Here is a 7,595-nt window from a genome sequence, read left to right on the forward strand (position 1 = left end):
ATGCATATGAAATGTGACTCGACAAACAAGACAACATGGCATACTCATCACAATCACATATCGTCACGAGGCATAAGCCTATATCACAATCAATTACCATTATACAAGGTAATTCACGTCACCATAATATTTCACCTTCACTTAGTCACAAAATTATCGTCACGAATATATATACAAAATCACGTATTACCGATCATCACAAACATCCTCATGTTCCGACACATCACGACAAACATATAATTTTAAACATTAACAAAATCATCACAACATCATCATGTTTCAGTATATCACAACAAATCAACACATTGAGTCAATTCACATCAGTCTCATAATTCTCTATAAATTAGTCATTTAATCAACTCACTAACACACTGTTAACTAATCAAAATCATCCGCCTAATATTCTCTAACTAATTATATACATCCTACGTCACTACCGGTTATCTAAGTTCCGGTTAAATCCTTAATATTCACGACTTTACGAATTTTCGGGTTACACTTCCAAGTCACCAAAAACACAACTCAACCGGTTAATTCGGATACAATTCTATTCTTTACCGGTTATTCAATTCATTCGGTTAAACACTCAAGATCGTAATTTACCGATAAACCGAATAGTTAATCAAAGTTCAAGTTTATTCCAATTAAATAGGCTCATTGAAAAATAGTTCAACCATTAATTTAATCGACCGACTAATATCACAATTTCGATAAAATAACACCACCATGTTAATGTACTAATTAAACTTAGCTACCACATAAATTTTCATCAAATTCCGGACAACTAATTATACCGCTTAATGCGGCTATTTTGATCAAACGGGACTGTTTTGTATTTCATTATATTTTATAACCACCACTGTCTCATAATCTCACTATGTTCATTTATATATATTATTATATATATGTTCTCACTATGTTTATTATATATATTATTATATATACATATTATATGTTAATTATGTAGTACTGAGAAAACAAAACCGTATGAAACCGCCAGAGAAAAGAAAACATATATTATATACTGTAAGTGAATAACCACTTTCTACTATCAATGGTAACATGATACCATAAATGCATCATTCTATTTAAATAATTTTCACGGTACTGTATAGTGAGGAGTTAACAAGTATACACCATCAAGCCAAATACCTTCCATCAGACTACATTCCTTCTTATTTTTCACACGCAGAACAACAACAGTGATTCATATAAAACAGTATTTCATGGATTTCCAATTTCCAGCAACAATTTAACACAGCAAATGCAATAAATCTATACACCCAATTTTCCCACATACAATTGTTCATGAGCCCCATTATAGGAAGAGAACCCCACCCTTACCTTATCAATGGAAGCAACTCAATGGGTCTCTATTTGTATCTTCAATTTGGCATCATGGATGAAAATTTCCAAGCTTCTTCTTCTTCATTGCTTGCCTCTTTCTCCTCTATTCTTGTTTCCTCCCAAATGACAACACTACTCTTTCTCATCTCTAAAACCCTAATATAAAACCAATTGGGCTTAGTGTTTAAGTCTCCTCTTTATTATTCTCCACAACTAATTAGGCCCAATAAGTTATATAACTCAAATTAAATCAAAATATCACTTTTATTAATATTCCAACAATATAATAAATTCCAACTTCTAAATAATATTATTCTTAATATTATTATTCGACCGTCCGACTAAAATCCAACTTTTAACTTAATAAATTCAAATATGCTTCTTAAAATAACACCGACAATCCAAATTCGACCAATATATCATATTTCCGGTCTAATCTTAATTACTCAGAAAATTCTCAAAACTTCAAATATTATTCCAATAATATTTCTAATATTGAAAATATTGAAACTCTTGATTAAATATCAATCCGCTATCCTGAACTAATACCGGCTAAATCGTCTCAAAATACGAAAACTTCACTAAACACTCTGAACGTCTAGATTAAGCGAATAATCAAATTTCCGGGCGTTACAACAGCAGATCAACACATTCCTGGGGGCAAAGAGAAAGCGTCCACGGGAGACCTGAAGGATCATTTATTTTATTTCTGTCTTGTAAGCCCAAATGAGGCAAAGAGAAAAGAAGCAAAAGAAAAAAAAGAAATAAATTGATTAACTAACGTTTGTTTCTTCTTTAACAAATCTAAACTCTAAGATCCTTGAAACATTGCACACACATTTCACTTCATGCATTGCATATACATTGCATTCATATACATTACATTTCATACATTGCATACACATGGCATCCAGTCATACACATTGCATAACAGGTTCACATGACGGATTTCTCATCTTCTCGCTGTTTATTTCAGTCAGAAGAGATGGAATCCGAAATGAGCATCAAGAATCTCGAAGCACAGAATGCCCAAGTTCAAGTGGCAATTCTGGAACTGGCAAAGGGGCAGCAAGAACTGAAAGCCCCGATAATCAAGAAGAAAAAGAAGCCTAAAGGATCTGTAGGCGTGAGTCACCTGAGAAGAAAGATCAAAATTCCAGTCAAAAAGTTCACAAAGCCACCGATCCCTGAAACAGTCGGTGATGATGAACAAGAAGACAATCAAAGCAACCAGGGTTCTGCTAAACCCTCTCTCTCTTCAAATGAAGAAAATGATCATTCTGGGGACGAACCGGATGATGAAAAATACCAACAGCTGGAAGATCGTATGAAAGCTATGGAGATACAAAAAATACCTGGCTTAGATTTCAATGATCTGGGGCTCATCTCGGATGTTGTTATCCCTCCAAAATTCAAAGTTCCTGTCTTTGCAAAATATGATGGAGTTTCTTGCCCGAAACTACATCTGAGATCCTATGTGAGGAAGATACAACCTCATACAACGGATAACAAATTGTGGATTCACTTCTTCCAAGAAAGTCTGTCGGGTACACAACTCGAGTGGTACTACCAGCTGGAAAATACCAAGGTTCATACTTGGGAAGAATTAGCTGCTGCTTTTTACAAACAGTACCAATACAATGCTGATCTTGCGCCAACCCGTACTCAACTAAGGGGCATGTCTATGGGACCAAAAGAAAGTTTCAAAGGATATGCACAAAAGTGGAGAGATATGGCTGGAAGGGTTCAACCACCCTTATCTGATCGCGAACTAGTTGACATGTTCATGGGCACTTTAACTGGCCCTTTCTATAGCCATTTGCTGGGAAGCTCATCATTAGGTTTCACTGACCTGATACTGACCGGAGAACGTGTCGAAAGTGGCATTCAAAATGGAAAAATTCAAATAGGTTCCTCCTCTGGTACTACAAAAAGGCCCATCAGCGGGAGAAATGAGGTCAATGCAACACAAATTCAGAAAAGTCGCAAAAATGAGCAGCATCAATCTGTAGGGGCAGTTCTGATCTCCACATCTGCACCTCAAAAAGATCAACAGCCAAAATACACGCATCGACCAGATGCACCAAGAAGAAATTTCACCAAAATCAACATGCCAATTTCTCAGGCATTACAGCACTTGCTAAAAGCAGATCTGATCACCTTAAGAGGTCCTCCAAGGAATGTCAACACTTCCTCTCCGAATTATCGCCCTGATGCGACATGTGCCTATCACTCAAACTGTCCAGGACATGACGCAGATCACTGCTGGGCCCTGAAAAATAAAATACAAGATATGATAGATGCTGGTGAAATTGAGTTCGATCCTCCAGAAACTCCAAATGTCATCACTGCACCTATGCCAAAGCATGACAAAACTGTCAACGCTATCCTGGACACTGTTTACATCTATGATGTGAACGAATTATCAACTCCACTCTGCGAAGTCAAAGGAAAGCTAATCCGAGCTGGTTACTTTCCAGGATGTGATCCCGACTGCTTTTACTGCTCCTGCCTTCCCAATGGTTGTGAAAATTTGAGGATGGGAATTCAAAAATGGATGGATCGCCGTATCATTATGTTTGAGAGGCTCCCTTCTATGGACGTGCTGTGCGAAGTCTTTACAAACGGGATGAGAATAGAGGATGCCTCAGTGATCTCCAGCTTACCATTCAAAATCTCTGCCAAGGCTCCATTCAAAATTTCTGCTACACTCAAAGTGGCATCAGTAGTCATTGCTAGTTCAACTCCATTTCCATACTCCTCAGACAAAGCTGTCCCATGGGGATATGACACTAATGTTTACGTTCATGGAGTTAAGCAGGGTACCTCGACTGAAGAGGCCGCAAAGTTAACTACTCCAACTGTGGGTAATATTGTGGGTACCAGCAAGATCACGAGAAGTGGAAGAATCTTTTCACCAGAAATTTCTCCAAATGTTGCTACTGGTCCAGTCCGAGTCCCGGTTCCTAATCAAAATGTCAACGCTCGAGGCAAAGAGCCACAAGTTGAACAAGTTCAAACCCCGGTGGAGATCACTGCTGAGGATCCATCAAAGCAAGAAATGGAGGAAATATTGAAAATCATCTGCAAGAGTGATTACAATATTGTTGAGCAACTGGGGCACACCGCTTCAAAAATCTCAATGCTATCTCTGTTAAAATATTCAGAAGCTCATGCCAAAGCTCTGATGAAGTTCCTGAAAGCTGCGCATGTGCCTCAAGAGATCTCAGTCGACCAATTTAAGAATTGTGTTGCCAATCTAACCGTGAGCAATGGTCTCGGTTTCTCCGATGTGGATCTAACCCCTGCTGGAAAAAATCACAATAAAGCCTTACATATCTCCATTGAATGTAATGGCACCACTCTATCTCATGTGCTAGTAGATAACGGTTCTTCTCTGAACGTGTTACCGAAAACAGTACTAGAAAAGCTTGACTTCGAAGGAATTGTGTTACAACCAAGTGATGTTGTGGTAAGAGCCTTTGACGGGTCAACCAGAACGGTATACGGAAAAGTGAATCTCCCAATCAGAGTGGGTTCTCAAATCTTTGATTCTATCTTTTACGTAATGGAAATTCACCCAGCCTACTCCTGTTTACTTGGACGCCCTTGGATACATGGGGCAAACGCTGTAACTTCTACCCTGCATCAGAAGTTAAAATATCCAGTAAAAGGAAAGATTGTCACAGTCTATGGCGAAGAGGAATATGTGGTTAGTCACCTAAGCAATTCCAAATATGTCGAGTTGGAGGACGAATTCATCGAAACTCCATGCCAATCATTTGAGGTGGTCTCTCCAGATGTCTCTACCACCAAGCATATTCCTGCTATTCCAACTACAACTATGGCTTCTCTCAAAGATGCCAAAGCCTTGATTGAACAGGGTGATTGCACAGTATGGGGACAGCTTCCCGATATACCCTACAAGTCTGACAAACTAGGTCTGGGCTATGATAGTGAAAATCAAAAGAATGATCAAAGTCCTCGTTCTGGAGGATTAATGTCACACTTCGTCAGCCAAGAAGTAAACGCTATTGAAGATGAAGGAGTGTTCTTGAACCATATCATTCAGCCATATCCAGATGAAATTCCACCCATTTCCATGGGAATGTGGGATGTTGTGGGAGAACCAAACGGCGGGTATAATTATCAGTATGCCGAACCTCAGAATTCTTATATTGCTATGGAGGACCTTACCCCGACTGGATGGGGTGATGAAGTTGGAAATGATCAAATTTTCACAAGTCCCGCCACTGAGCAATATCAAAATCCACCCAAAGAAGTATGGGACACGCTAGGAGAACCCAGCGGCAAATATGACTATATGGTGAAATATTCCGCTCCTCCGAGCTCACAAATTGCCATGGAGGACATTGTCCCAACTGGATGGGATGAACATTACGATGACAATTTCGCTCTTGAAAAAGCCAGGGAAATACCAAATAACGAGGGTTGCTTTCTGTCAGCATACACTCCTCACCAAGATGCACAAGTCTCTATTCAAGACATCATCCCGACTTCATGGGACGGCCTTATCGAGCATCTCGCTCAGCCGACAGAGATATCTCAGCCTGGGCTCTCGTATCCAGCAGAGTATATCCCTTATCCCGAAGGATCACCGGCTCATTTTCCCACTAATGAAATCAATGCTGTGGGAGATGAAAAAGACAACTGCAACTGGAACAGCTGGGTACCCCCTGCTCACAACAGTGGATTGAACAACTGGAAAACTGAGGATGTGATCTCCTTTGACCAGGAGTAAATGCCATTTCCTGTTTTCTTTGTGTATATTGTGCAAAGATAAAAATGGTTCCTGAACGATCGAACCATGAGCTTGAAAAGCCGTGTGCCTTAGCACACTGGTCCTTCTATAAGGGCTTATCATATCATGATCATGTGCATTCAATAAAATCATGGGACGCTTGCATATTTAAATTTTGTGATCCTTTTTCCTTCTTTCTTCGCTTTCAAATAGCTATGCTTTTTTCTTCACACATACTCACATAATTAACTTGCAGATTCACATACACTCTGGATCCAGTCAACAACGATTCTGCTATTGCCCGTCATGACTTTGAAAATCCGATCTACCAAACTGAGGACGAAAGTGAGGAAGATTGTGAAGTGCCAAGAGAACTTGCAAGGCTGCTAGAACAAGAAGACAAGGCCATACAGCCTCACGAGGAGCCAATTGAGGTCATCAACTTGGGCAACAACGAAGAAAAGAAAGAAGTCAAAATAGGGGCTGATTTAGAACACAGCGTCAAGCAAAGACTGATTCAAATGCTGCGAGACTACGTCGAGATATTCGCCTGGTCCTATGAGGATATGCCAGGCCTTGACACGGACATCGTAGTTCATCGCCTGCCAATCAAAGAAGGTAGCACTCCAGTCAAACAGAAACTACGAAGGAGTAGGCCTGATATGTCAAAAAAGATCAAAGACGAGGTTGAAAAACAGTTCAATGTCGGATTCCTAAAAGTTGTAAGTTATCCTCCATGGATAGCTAACATCGTCCCTGTACCTAAAAAAGACGGGAAAGTCAGAATGTGCGTGGACTACAGAGATCTGAACCGGGCAAGTCCCAAAGATGATTTCCCTTTACCACACATCGATGTACTGGTTGACAATACCGCACAATGCAAGGTATTCTCCTTTATGGACGGATTCTCAGGGTACAATCAAATCAAGATGGCACCCGAAGACATGGAAAAAACAACCTTCACAACACCCTGGGGAACCTTTTGTTACAAAGTAATGCCCTTTGGTCTGAAAAACGCAGGAGCAACCTATCAACGTGCAATGGTAGCGCTATTTCATGATATGATTCATCAAGAAATAGAGGTGTATGTCGATGACATGATTGCAAAATCCAACACCGAGGAAGAACATTTGGGTCATTTACACAAGTTGTTTGACAGACTCAAGAAATACAAGTTGCGACTGAACCCAAATAAGTGTACTCTTAGGTTTCATCGTCAGCAGCAAAGGTATTGAGGTTGATCCCGCCAAGGTTAAAGCCATTCAAGAAATGCCTATACCTCGTACTGAGAAACAAGTCAGAGGATTCTTGGGACGTCTAAATTACATCTCCCGATTTATTGCCCACATGACTACTACTTGTGTGCCGATCTTCAAACTGTTGAAGAAAGATCAAGTGGAAAGGTGGAATGACAAATGCCAGCTAGCCTTTGACAAAATCAAAGAATGTCTCCAAAAACCTCCAATCTTGTTGCCACCTGTGGAAG

The sequence above is a fragment of the Vicia villosa genome, linkage group LG5 (assembly GCF_029867415.1).
Source record: "Vicia villosa cultivar HV-30 ecotype Madison, WI linkage group LG5, Vvil1.0, whole genome shotgun sequence".
Classification (NCBI taxonomy): Eukaryota; Viridiplantae; Streptophyta; class Magnoliopsida; order Fabales; family Fabaceae; genus Vicia; species Vicia villosa.